Source organism: Sinohyriopsis cumingii, chromosome 11, assembly GCF_028554795.1.
Source record: "Sinohyriopsis cumingii isolate HCF-2022 chromosome 11, ASM2855479v2, whole genome shotgun sequence".
NCBI classification, from domain to species: domain Eukaryota; kingdom Metazoa; phylum Mollusca; class Bivalvia; order Unionida; family Unionidae; genus Sinohyriopsis; species Sinohyriopsis cumingii.
This window is the reverse complement of record NC_142971.1, coordinates 7,242,454-7,256,461: the sequence shown is the minus strand read 5'-3', so window position 1 is coordinate 7,256,461 and position 14,008 is coordinate 7,242,454. Positions and strand designations below refer to the sequence as shown.

General features: G+C 33.5%; 2 protein-coding genes across 7 annotated transcripts in view; one reads left to right on the top strand and one right to left on the bottom strand.

Moving 5' to 3' along the window:
- Window positions 1-14,008, top strand: part of LOC149787571 (protein deacetylase HDAC6-like) — a 548,042-nt gene that overhangs the window by 200,883 nt on the left and 333,151 nt on the right. The window lies entirely within an intron of this gene.
- Window positions 1-14,008, bottom strand: part of LOC149787572 (protein trapped in endoderm-1-like) — an 81,878-nt gene that overhangs the window by 9,019 nt on the left and 58,851 nt on the right. Inside the window, exon 1 of one of the 3 annotated variants that reach the window (XM_089973733.1) lies at window positions 12,114-12,385. The exons of the other annotated variants lie outside the window; for them this stretch is intronic. The gene's annotated coding sequence lies outside the window, so the exon portion shown is untranslated. Of the gene's footprint in view, window positions 1-12,113; window positions 12,386-14,008 lie in introns of those variants that run through there. 3 annotated transcript variants of the gene reach the window in all.

The following is a 14,008-nucleotide window of genomic DNA, read 5'->3' as shown; positions in this document are numbered from 1 at the left end:
GGACTCATCTTATGAGTGAGTACATATGGTACAATGATAACAGGTGATTGCCTAATCTAAAAGCTAGATCAGTGCTGTCCAACCCGCCAAACAGCTATATAGTCATTGCTTTACAGTTTTCTGCTGCAGCTCTGGGCTTCAAGAAAAACATTTTTCAGTGGCCCATGGTGTCAAAAAGGTTGGACAGCACTAGGGGTATGTAAATGAATCGGGTTAGAAGTCCTCTCATTATCATGCCTGTGCTTTACTAATCTGTTGGCATTCTATCAGTCATTATTGCAATAAGATACTCCTGTGCTCTGCTCAGAAAGATTTGTCTACCAGTCTTGTTCATTACCAAGCAAAGTCATGAGTCTTTTTAATACCAAATTTACTCACTTGTAAGACGAGTCCAACTGCAAATTGCACAGAGCCAGATCTGCCATAATGCGCTGTTAGATCTGGGTCTGTGCAGTTTGTTTGAAGTAATCAATAGAACAAACAACATAGACACTGATCTGCCATAGCATTATGCAGTATCATATCAGGGTCTATGTTTACAGTTAAACTTATAAGCAAGTATAGACAGTACCTATATTTGGAAAATTAAATGCTAAAAAGGACCCTGTCACATGAAACAAAAGTATTGCCAAAAAGATCTTTCCGCTAAAAAGGACCCTGTCACATGAAACAAAAGTATTGCCAAAAAGATCTTTCAGCCAAAAAAGACCATCACATTAAACAAAAGTATTGCCAAAAAGATCTTTCAGCTAAAAAGGACCCTGTCACATTAAACAAAAGTATTGCCAAAAAGATCTTTCAGCTAAAAAGGACCCTGTCACATTAAACAAAAGTATTGCCAAAAAGATCTTTCAGCTAAAAAAGACCATCACATTAAACAAAAGTATTGCCAAAAAGATCTTTCAGCTAAAAAGGACCCTGTCACATTAAACAAAAGTATTGCCAAAAAGATCTTTCAGCTAAAAAGGACCCTGTCACATGAAACAAAAGTATTGCCAAAAAGATCTTTCAGCTAAAAGGGACCGTCACATTAAACAAAAGTATTGCCAAAAAGATCTTTTAGCTAAAAAGGACCAAGTCACATGAAACAAAAGTATTGCCAAAAAGATATTTCAGCTAAAAAGGACCGTCACATTAAGCAAAAATATTACCAAAAAGATCTTTCAGCTAAAAAGGACCCCGTCACATTAAACAAAAGTATTGCCAAAAAGATCTTTAGCTGTCTAGCATGGAGTAGATAACTTGGTTTGATACACAGAAAGATTATTCGAAAGAGACTTTCATGCCGGTGGACACGTCGTCATAGTAAATGTATGTCTTGACATAAACAATAACAAGTTGTTTTTAGCACAAAATTGGATGCTCGTTATTTTCTTGTAAATATTATTCACGTTAAAAGAGGTTTAATTGTCAGAGTTCTGTAATTTAAATTAGTGTGACTGTGTATAGAAGGTTATTGATTACTACAAGAAATGTTGTATTTTAGGTCCAAACTCAAGTATCATTAATGGTGTTTTGTGTCACTCATTTTCTGATTTTATGGGTAGATATATGTTCACAGAGACACAGTGTTTTCTCTCAGTAGCATATGTTCATTGGAGCCAAAAACGTGATCTTTATTTTAAGAGAGGCTACTTCATTTCTGAGGTTTTCATTTAGTTTATTTTGGTTCAAAGGCATTTGAAATAAAGTGCTGTGCCACTGTAACCAATCTTTACTGATCCAATGGTTGGAGTTGAACCTCCACCCATTTGATCTTGAGTACAGCACATGAACCACTGAGCCAATCATGGTTTAATAAAATGCAAACTGAGTCATCCATGGCTTAATAAAAACACAAAATGAGTCAACCATGGCTTCATAAAAATGCAACCAAAGTATTTGATGATGTTATACCACATCATAATTGGTTCCCATTAGGTAGGAGCTAAATGCATGTGAAATCAATTAAGTAGCAATAATAAAAGAAAATTTACCCAAATAATTACTATACACATGCCATAAATGGGGTTTCTGTTTATTGATGGATTTATAGTGATGGACCATTGTAATGACTTTCAGGTATATTAGAGGTCAGATATGGGGGTTTCTTGAACTTTAACCTTCCATCCCTTTAAACCTTATTATACAATTTCATAGTATAGTTTACAATTTATTACATTTAAATGTCACCTTGAGTCTCGGATTCAGCCAGTGTGGGTATTATTATATGAGAAAGCTTGCCGGTAGCTTCTCGTGGGTTGGTGGTTCTTTCCAGGGTTTTCTCGGGTTCTTCCTCCACCATTAATACTGGCTGCCATGTATAGCCTATTGTGTGCTGGAAAATGGCGTTAAACCCCACAACAACAACAACATTTAAATGTGTGACTAATGAAAGTTGGTGCAGGTATTAGCTGCCATTAATGTGTATGCAGCAGTCATAATGTAACACTAGAAGTAAAAAATAGTTAATGTACATATTGTAGTACAGGGCATTTGTAACAAGAGGAAAAAGAACAGTTGGTGGAAATGTAAGAAATTGAAATGACTTCATCTATGCCTACAGTCAGTATGATAATCAGTAGAGAGAAAAATAGAAAACTTCAATGTTATATAACAGTAGGTTGGGTGAATAACCAATGATGTAGTGTAAAGTCAACCTTTAAGGGTGTATTTTCAAACCATTATATTATACATGTCTCAAAAAGAAAATAAATACATCAAATATCTTTCTTGTTTTTGAATAACGGAAAATATTTTATTAGTATATACTTAAGTTCTTTGAAGTGGTAAATGGTGGTGATGTCCTTTCACACTTTTTAATTTCATCCCTTATCTCCTAAAATAATCATTGACAGTGTTCTGCTTGATATTTACTGTTCATGGTTTTCCTTCATTAATGGGTTAAGCAAAAGTTAAAATAATGCATGTACTTTCTTTTTTAAACTTTATGTACACAATAAAAGGGGATTACTATTTTTTAAGTACTTATTGTCTCTTTCTCTTTCTCTCTCTCTCTCTCTCTCTCTCTCTGATGATTGCATGCCTATGTTATAAATCTAAATTCCCTTTCTCAAAACATTTATGTTATGCTTGGAAGAAAATTTAGGTTCAGCAGTTCTTGGAAAGTTTTCTTTACATTTCCCATTTGTACAGCATGATTGGTCAATCCATATTTTTTTGCACAATGTTTCCTTTACAAACTGAAAAAAATAATCCATGTGCCATTTTGTGTGTTTATTATCTTTGACTGTATATGCATTAAAAGTTTTTACATGAAATGACAGTTCAATCAATACACTTCAACAGGTGGGATGGCATGACACATAAAAGTTAAAAAAGCAAGCATAAATTAAGGAATATAGTGCAGTCAGTAACTTTGGAGAGTCTAACTCTTCATTGATTTTAGCTGCCAATGTCAGGAATTCAATTTGAGTAAATTATACCACAGAAACCAATTTTTAATTTACACATTTTATCCTACAAAGGCCATGAAGATTGCCTCCATATTTGATCTTTTGGGAATTCAGAGGTGTTGCCATAGTGTAATATACACTTTCAAACACCTTGTTTTGGGGGAAATTCAGAGGTGTTGTCATAGTGTGATATGCACTAGCATGTAGCCTTTCAAACACCTTGTGTATTAGTATTAGTTCTACATAACACATTAATTGGATTAATTATGCACATATTATGAACACTGGAAGCCTGGACTGTACAGAGAAAGCCAGGTAGTTGAAGGATGTTTAATTTACCTTCCAGTAAGGTTACACCCAAGTCTCACTAAAAGTACATTTCTTCATAGAGACAGACATGCATTGGAGATGGGAGTTATTGTTGTGTACTTTTAAATTCCACAGTTTGTTACTTTATGGTAATCTTATTTAATTTATGCCAAAGAAAAATTAAAGAGGAGACAGAAAGTATATTTTGCATGAAATAAATTCTGATCAACTGTGTGACTAGCTAAATTGGACTTTACAAGTTTTTGTTTTGTTTTCTTTTGTATTTACAATTTTAAATTAATAAGTTTAGCAGGCTGGCAGTCTTATTTATAGAATTTGTTTTACACTAATACTAGTATGAAGATGGAGAGATTTAATGTTTATAATCCTAGATGTCAAAATATTTGTACTACTGAACAAACAACATATATATCCTGGTCTGCAGGTGCATTATGCCATGGCAGACCAGGATCTTTGTTGTTTGCAGTTTGACTGGACTTATAAGCAAGTATATATGGTAAGCTAATATTCAGCTTTTGGTATTCAGTAATTTGATGTGCAATTATTAATGTGTCACTGGGCCTTGTCTTTGTAGGTCTGGATAATTTTCAATTATTAATGTGTGACTGGGCCTTGTCTTTGTAGGTCTGGATAATTTTCAATTCATTTTCAGCATTCCATTAGTAGGCCAGATTGCCCACATTTGTAGCTTGTCCAGACTTACCCCACATGCATATAGGCCAACTTGCCCACATTTATAGTTTGCCTAGACTTACCTAACATGCATATAGGCCAGATTTCCCACATTTGTAGTTTGCCTAGACTTACCCCACATGCATATATGCCAACTTGCCCACATTTGTAGTTTGCCTAGACTTACCCCACATGCATATATACCAACTTGCCCACATTTGTAGTTTGTCTAGACTTGCCCCACATGCATATAGGCCAACTTGCCCACATTTTTTGTTTGCCTAGATTGATGCCACATTCATAATGCATACTATTATCAGCACAGTCTCACCATCCCACCTCAAAGGCATTTGGATCACTTCAGTCTTTTCATGTTATCAGTTTTTAAATATTAGCCCGTCTCAGCGAGTTCAGAAAATTGGTCATTGTTAGCTAGCAAAGGTAAGTAGCTAATACTTTAGTGTGTCACAACCCTATGGTCTTAAACAAAGTAACAGAAAAGAGTGAAAAGCAACAAGTTTTATAAAATTCAACAAATAATTAAATTCTCTAGAATACAGAGTGAAAAATGTAAAGCAGAACTTATGGTATTGTGATTTAAATACCAAATAATCCTATAATTTCTAACACATGTCCTAATGTTTGAAGTTCTGAAGAAACTTTAGTGGTATTTCAAATAAATCCAACACTGGAAGTGTTGATGTGCCTGTGATATCCTGTGCCTTAGTGATGTGACAGCAGTCTTTTGTTGAATCACAATAATACAATCCAAGAATATATCCGTATTTGAATTTCACTGTAACTCCAAGTCTCTATTTCCAAGAATGTTATTTTTGAGCACCGTGTATTTCCAGTGAAGAATAGCTTGAATTAAATAAATTGAATAAAAATATTCCAGCCAAAAAAAATACTGGATACAACAATAATACAACTGATTCTGCTCAGATCTTTCAGCACGAATGAATAATTCGTTGATAAATATTATTATGTAATCCTCTACTTGACATAGGTTCCAATTAGCATTTTCAAAAATAGACAACCTATTACCTAATGGAAAATTTCATTTGAAAGGTTCCAAATGTTTACAAGATAAAATCTTAGTTATAATTAGAAGGTCTGTTACTAAAATTATAATATAAAATGTGGTGAACAACAGATAGACCCAGCATTTCGTGGGGAAGTTCCAGTGTTCTGGTCTCCGATTAAGGTAAGCATGTTGTTTACAAAGACAAATTCAGTGATTCAGGTCAGGTAGAAAATGAACTTGATTTTGGACAAGATAAAGTCCAAATTGCAATTATCCATAGCATATAATGAATTTAAAAAAACTATCAAACAATGCAGATTAAATATACATAACAAGTATCACTTGTCAACTACATTTTTTTACAAAACACTGCATAATCGAGCATGATTTTGCCAGTAATTTCCTATAAGTAATGTTTCATGAATTGTGCACCAAAGACAATAAAGTTGTTATTTATTTCAGCTGTTTTTTGTGTTTCAGTGACTCTGATTTCGTCAAACACTTCAACCAATTGTTATATTTTGGTTGTCACATCTAGCAGCTGCCAAAAAAATCGGTAGTAGTTCACATGTTTGTGATGTAGTATGATGAAATTGCTAAAAATAATTCTGTGAGCTCCTTTGATTAGGTTACAGAATCCATATGTTACAGTTGACAAATCAGGTGTATTATTAATATATTTATCCATGGAAACATCTTTGATTTTTTGTGATGGAATACTTGCACTATATACATACCCATGTTGTAATATACTGATTATTTATATTTGCATATATGTAATTGATTTCCTTTATTAACATGAATTAATTGCATTTGATTTGGATAAGTGTCATATAAGCATAGCAGTTTAAATAAAAAATTATTCGTTTCTTGTGATATTTTACAAAAGTTTTAATAATGCAGTTAGTACCCAAAAAATTGTTATTAAATCCTGGTGTTCTGAATGTTATATCCAATCTACAAACTTTTACATAGACCATTCATTTAGATTATCATACACATTGCATTGTGTGACTTTAAATAACTTTTACACAGACCATTCATTTAGATTATCTTGCACATTGCATTGTGTGACTTTAAATAACTTTTACACAGACCATTCATTTAGATTATCATACACATTGCATTGTGTGACTTTAAATAACTTTTACACAGACCATTCATTTAGATTATCATACACATTGCATTGTGTGACTTTAAATAACTTTTACATAGACCATTCATTTAGATTATCATACACATTGCATTGTGTGACTTTAAATAACTTTTACATAGACCATTCATTTAGATTATCATACACATTGCGTTATGTGACTTTAAATAACTTTTACACAGACCATTCATTTAGATTATCATACACATTGCTTTGTGTGACTTTAAGTAACTTTTACACAGACCATTCATTTAGATTATCATACACATTGCTTTGTGTGACTTTAAATAACTTTTACACAGACCATTCATTTAGATTATCATACACATTGCTTTGTGTGACTTTAAGTAACTTTTACACAGACCATTCATTTAGATTATCATACACATTGCTTTGTGTGACTTTAAGTAACTTTTACACAGACCATTCATTTAGATTATCATACACATTGCATTGTGTGACTTTAAATAACTTTTACACAGACCATTCATTTAGATTATCATACACATTGCTTTGTGTGACTTTAAGTAACTTTTACACAGACCATTCATTTAGATTATCATACACATTGCATTGTGTGACTTTAAATAACTTTTACATAGACCATTCATTTAGATTATCATACACATTGTGTTGTGTGACTTTAAATAACTTTTACACAGACCATTCATTTAGATTATCATACACATTGCATTGTGTGACTTTAAATAACTTTTACACAGACCATTCATTTAGATTATCATGCACATTGCATTGTGTGACTTTAAATATCTCTGGCCAGTATGTCCTCCATTTTATAACTGCAGGGTAAAAAGGCCCATTTCAGTGATGGGCTTTGTTTAAACTGGAACATTTGTCAAAAATGTCTGAAATTGTTCTGTGAGTGCTATTGTTTTATGTCAGGTTATAGAATTACTGTGCAGCAAGCCACCAAATTCCACAGCAATAAAGGGCCATAATAAAATGTAAAATTAATCAATGGGTGTAGCATGCAACCCAGTCTCTTTGTAATAAAGGGCCATAATAAAATGTAATGGTAATCAATAGGTGTAGCATGCAACCCAGTCTCTTTGTAATAAAGGGCCATAATAAAATGTAATAGTAATCAATAGGTGTAGCATGCAACCCAGTCTCTTTGTAATAAAGGGCCATAATAAAATGTAAAGGAATTAAGGGATGTAGCATGCTACTCAGTCTCTCAGCAATAAAGGGCCATAATAAAATGTAATGGTAATCAATAGGTGTAGCATGCAACCCAGTCTCTTTGTAATAAAGGGCCATAATAAAATGTAATGGTAATCAATAGGTGTAGCATGCAACCCAGTCTCTTTGTAATAAAGGGCCATAATAAAATGTAATAGTAATCAATAGGTGTAGCATGCAACCCAGTCTCTTTGTAATAAAGGGCCATAATAAAATGTAATGATAATCAATAGGTGTAGCATGCAACCCAGTCTCTTTGTAATAAAGGGCCATAATAAAATGGACAGGAATTAAGGGATGTAGCATGCTACCCAGTCTCTCAGCAATAAAGGGCCATAATAAAATGTAATGATAATCAATGGGTGTAGCATGCAACCCAGACTCTTTGTAATAAAGGGTCATAATAAAATGTACAGGAATTAAGGGATGTAGCATGCTACCCAGTCTCAGAGTAATGAAGGTCCATAATGAAATATACAGGAATCAAGGGGTGTAGCCAGCCACCCAGTCTCAGAGTAATAAAGGGCCATACTAAAATTTAAAAATGCTTAAGGGATGTAGCAGGCTACCCTGTCTCACAATATTAAAGGACCATACTAAAATGTATATATATTCCAGGGTTGTAGCTAGCTACCTAGTCTCAAAGTAATAAAGGGCCATAACAGAATTGACACCTAATTCAAAGTGTGTAGCCAGCTAACCAGTCTCACAGTAATAAATGGTTATATTAAATTGTAGGGGTATTTTAGGGGTGTAATCAGCTATCCAGTCATACAGTAATAATGGGTCATAATAAAATGTAAAGGTATTCAAGGGACTGTGTTAGTAGATATGTACCACATTTACTGAGCTTTTTATATACTGTATATGCTTGCATAAGTTTGGTCTGATTGCAAACACCATAGACCCAGATATGCCATCTCATAATGCACTGGCAGATCAGTGTTTTTGTTCTTTGTTCTAATGATTACTTCTGGCAAAAAAGAGAGGCCAGCTCTACCAGCACACTATGCAACTACAGATCTGGGTCTGTACAGTCTACCAACACACTATGCAACCTCAGATCTGGGTCTGTACAGTCTACCAGCACACTATGCAACCTCAGGTCTGGGTCTGTACAGTCTACCAGCACACTATGCAACTACAGATCTCGGTCTGTAGTCTACCAGCACATTATGCAACTATAGATCTGGGTCTGTACAGTTTGTAGTTGAATCCAGTTGTCTCACAAGTGTATTAAGGTAACTTAAATACAATTTAAGAGGTCAAAAACATTTTAAAATTTGACATGAAAAGAAATTTGTCTCTGACATTTACATACACTTAGTTTCACATTTTAAGTTTTAAAAACATGGGTCAAGCACTACTTCTAAAGCATAAGAAATTACAATTATTCCACTAATAATAATTATGTTTTCCCCAAAGGGAGAATGACATATTGGTTTAATGCTGTCTGTCTGACACTCAGTCTGTCAATTACTCTGATGTTATAAGCTGTCACAGAACTATCAGCCCAAACAAGACCAGATCAGAATATACTATTATCTTACTGAGACAGGTTCACCAGATCTATGTTGACTATGGTGACCTTGACTTAATTTTAAATAAACTGCTGAAAATTTTAATGATTAAAATTTTGATTATTACGTCATATACCTTGAACATTAGGTTCCTAAATATTCTGTGCAAACTTTCATGATATTTAACATACATTACAGATATAAAAATCGATTTTACTGTCATATTAAGTAAAACCCAATACACTATATGATAAAAAGTCTTTCTTTAAGACCTTATTGCTCAGACCTTCCTTTACTCATTGTATTCCTGTCTGAATAATCGTAAATGCATTGTATGTGAATATTTTAGCCAATAACCAGCATCTTTGTTGAATCAGGTATTTTTGACAAGATGACATTAATTAATCAGATGTGTATCCACGTAACTTAATTAAAATTGGTCTGTGTATATAGAATTTTAGCTACTTACTTAGTTTTACTTAATTAAAACCAGTCTGTGTACATAGAATTATATCAATTTTTACTACACAGAATTATATCTATGTACATGTACTAAGTTTTAATTAATTAAAACTGGTGTGTGTATGTAGAATTATATCTATTTTCTAGGTTTTATTTAATGAAAAGTGGTCTGTGTTCGCATAATTGTGTTTATTTACTAAGTTCTACTTAATTAAAACCAGTCTGTGTCCATAGAATTATATCTAGTTACTAAGTTCTACTTAATTAAAACCAGTCTGTGTACATAGAATTATATCTATTTAATAAGTTCTACTTAATTAAAACCAGTCTGTGTACATAGAATTTTATCTATTTACTAAGTTCTACTTAATTAAAACCAGTTTGTGTACATAGAATTATATCTATTTACTAAGTTCTACTTAATTAAAACCAGTCTGTGTACATAGAATTGTATCTATTTACTAAGTTCTACCTAATTAAAACCAGTCTGTGTACATAGAATTTTATCTATTTACTAAGTTTTACTTAATTAAAACTGGTCTATATACATGTAATTATATCTATGTACTATGTTCTACTTAATTAAAACCAGTCTGTGTACATATAATTATCTGTTATTCTGTAATCTAGACAGTTACATGAAGTGCTTGCCTAACATTGTGTTATTTATTGTTAGTGTAGAATTAGCCTAACTGTTTCAAAGACTGATAAAGCCATGCATCCCCAAAATGTTGAATTGGTATCACAGCTCTTTAAACTTTTGTGAAGACCAACTTAATGGTGTGACCACACCAGTGGCCTAATTGGATGGGAGAGGCTGTGGACTCAAACCCCAGCAAAGTCATATCAGAGACTTATAAAAATGGTACTTGCAGCTGCTTTGATTGGCGCTGAGCATTAAGAGTTTAGTGTTAGGACAGGTCGGCCTGGTGTCAGGATAATGTGAATCAGTGGGACATCATGCCACATGTCTGTGTCATGATACCATACTGCTATACATCACTATGAACTGCCACACTGCATAGCGATATGAATAAAAAAATTGTCACAGCTATGTTAAAAGTCTAAATCACGCACACACGTGCACAAGCACGCACACATGATTTATAGCTCAAAGGTAAAACACAGCTTTAAAGAATATTATACAGATAAGAATTTTCATGTATTACTAGTGAGGTCATCTGTTTGTCCATGGTTAGAATGTGAAATTGCTGTATGAAATATGAAAAAGCAACCAACTATTGTATTTGGAGAGAGCCTGAGATTTTCTTTCAAACAAAAATATCTGTTGTTCATTTTTTACCTTAAGATATTTTACTTTTTCAGTTAATATAATGAAATAACTGAGTTTTTTTTCTACAAATATAAGCGAACTATTTATCACCAAAACATCAGACACTCTCCACTGATAAAATAAATGGATGCTTCCTAAAAGTAAAGGAGATTTAGACTCCATTTTATCAGCCACAAGATTTCAATGTCTGTATTGCAAAATAATTTTGGCTTTATATAGTGATCTACTGAAAAGAAAATCTGGATTTCTATGCATGGAAGTCTTGATTAAAGAAGATTGCTTTCTTTTGTTGGTTTCAACTGCACTTGTAAGACATTATTGGCTTTATCTAACCCTAACCCCTAACCCTTTATCATGCCAAGAGAATGGTAAGCTACCATATATATTCACTTACATGTCAAGTCAAACTGCAAACAACAGAGATCCTGATCTGTCATAGCATAATGCATCTACAGATCAGGGTCTGTGTTGTTGGTTCTACTGACTATTCCTAACAAACTGTACAGACCCAGTTTATAGTTGGAATCAACTCATAGGTGAGTATATACGGTAAGTAACCTTTCCCAAGGATACAGCAAAGCAGCTGGCCTGGCTTGGTATTGAATCACCACCCTTAGATTACTATTAGTTACACTCTACCATTTGAGAACAAGACAAGTTTTGCATATCATTTCACAGTTCACAGTTTCTGGTACCATAATAAATTTTAGTCAAAGTATACATACCTGATAATAGATAGATGGCTATAAAAGCTTTGAACAGGTTTTGATATACTGTCTTGACTAATTTTCCTGTAGTGTATTTGGAAATAATAATACTAGCATCCATGTGCAATATTACCTTATGTGGATGACGTCAAACCTGCCTTGTTGACCACCTGTATATAAAGATCACTTGGATGTATAAAGGCCTAATTCCATTGGTTACATTGGTACATAATGTACCTATATATAAAGACCACTTGTTCATTAAAATCACTGTTAGATGATCCCGTGTATAGATAGATAGACAGACAGACAGGCAATGAATAGGTAGATATATAGATAGAAAATCTTACCTGAGGTTTTAAGTATTGATGTAGAAGCTTCTTAACTGATAAGTTAAGACTGACTAAAATATTCTGTGCTAATACGTGTTTATGACACACCTTTGTGATCAGACACCAAGATTTATGACTAACAAGTGTCAGTTTCATCCATTCTGGTACTACCGTACTCTTATACACTGTGTAGTATTACAGTTATTGAGATTCTTAGTATTGCCTAGTCATTCAAATCCTTACTGTGACACACATCACACCTAGTTACCTATTATCGTCATGATGCCAATTAAAATGTCTTAATTGGGTGACCAATGAGCCAACAGTGTATTGGACCAATTACAGCAAATCCATGACAGAATTTAATTGTACACATTTGTAGCATTATTATGGTTAAAGAAAATATAAATAAAAAGGAATGTCTACCATGAACTGTTACCATTTACATCCTAGAAACTTTGGATGTGTCTATGCACTAGCCAATGTAATTGTTATGACACCTTAGACATTCTTAAAGGACTCTGAGCCTACTCCGTCATTTTTAGACCTTCCCACCAACTTGATTCATAATCCAAAAAGAAGCATTCCATTTCAAGGACAAACTATTGCATAAAGAAAAGTATTTGATACATGGGTTCTAGTTTGAGTGACTTTCAACTATTTCCACCATGGCATTATATAATTCAGACATCAATTACTTTTACACTTGGTATACAGTAACGACTCGCTTAGTCCTGGTTAAACACATTATCATATATGTGACTGTGATATTAGTGCTGACTCAAACAACAGTATGACAATACTAGACAATATTTTACTTTGAGTTATACTTGTCATAGGCCAGAAGATTTTATAGCATGGCCTATTGTCCATCTGCTGTTATCTGTCGTCTGTCCATCTGTTAGCAGAAGTTTGCTGGGTATCCTAAACTGTATGGAAGATTGTCATAAAACACACACTCATTCATTCCATGGTCCTGAATGAAAATGGTAATGGTACTGATCAAACATACAGTATAGCCACCATGGGGTCATCTTGAAAACCTTGTTATTTGTAACCACTCCTCCTGAATGATGGTCATATCAACATTGGGTTTTCACTAAAAGACTTTTTATGATTTCAAGTTGGTCCTAAATGGACATAGTGCTGAGCTGACAACCAACATGGTTGACATGGCAGCCATCTTTAATTTTGTATGTCAACTCCTGCAGAACGTAAAATGAGTAACATGGAGTTTTTCTTTTTATGATATCTAGTTGGTCCTAGATGAAAAAGGTGCTGCTGAGATTATCTACAATAGCCACTACAGGGGTCATCTTGCAAATCTTGTTATTACTACTGCTTCTGAATGGATGGTCAAATCAGCATAGGGATTTCACTAAAACTTTTTTTTGTATGTCTGCTTGGTCCTAAATGAACAGTACTAAACAGACATTTTATATAGTTGCCATGGCAGCCATCTTGAAAATCTTGTTATTGCCACTCTTCTTAATGGACAGATTTATCAGCATGTGGTTGCCGCTAGAAGATTTCTTTCGGTGTCTAGTTTGTACATGTATTCAACTAATATTGGTGGTCCTCTTGAAATTCTTATTGTCAGTCTCCTCCTCTTGACGGTCATGATCATTCTAGTACAGATGCCCCTATGACAGAAGCCCCTAGTACAGATGCCCCATAGAACAGAATCCCCCTGATATGAGTAAGACAAAAATCACTCAGGAGTAAAACAAAAGCACTTTGATCTTTTATATTTACAGTATTATGAATTTTCATTGATCATTTTTATCGAAATGTTTACGTATTTGATAATAGATTTTATTTATTTATTTACTGTAACTATATTGACTATTATGTACAATGGTCTCTCATGCTCATTATTACATTTTTATAGCATTTAATGTAACTATATTGAC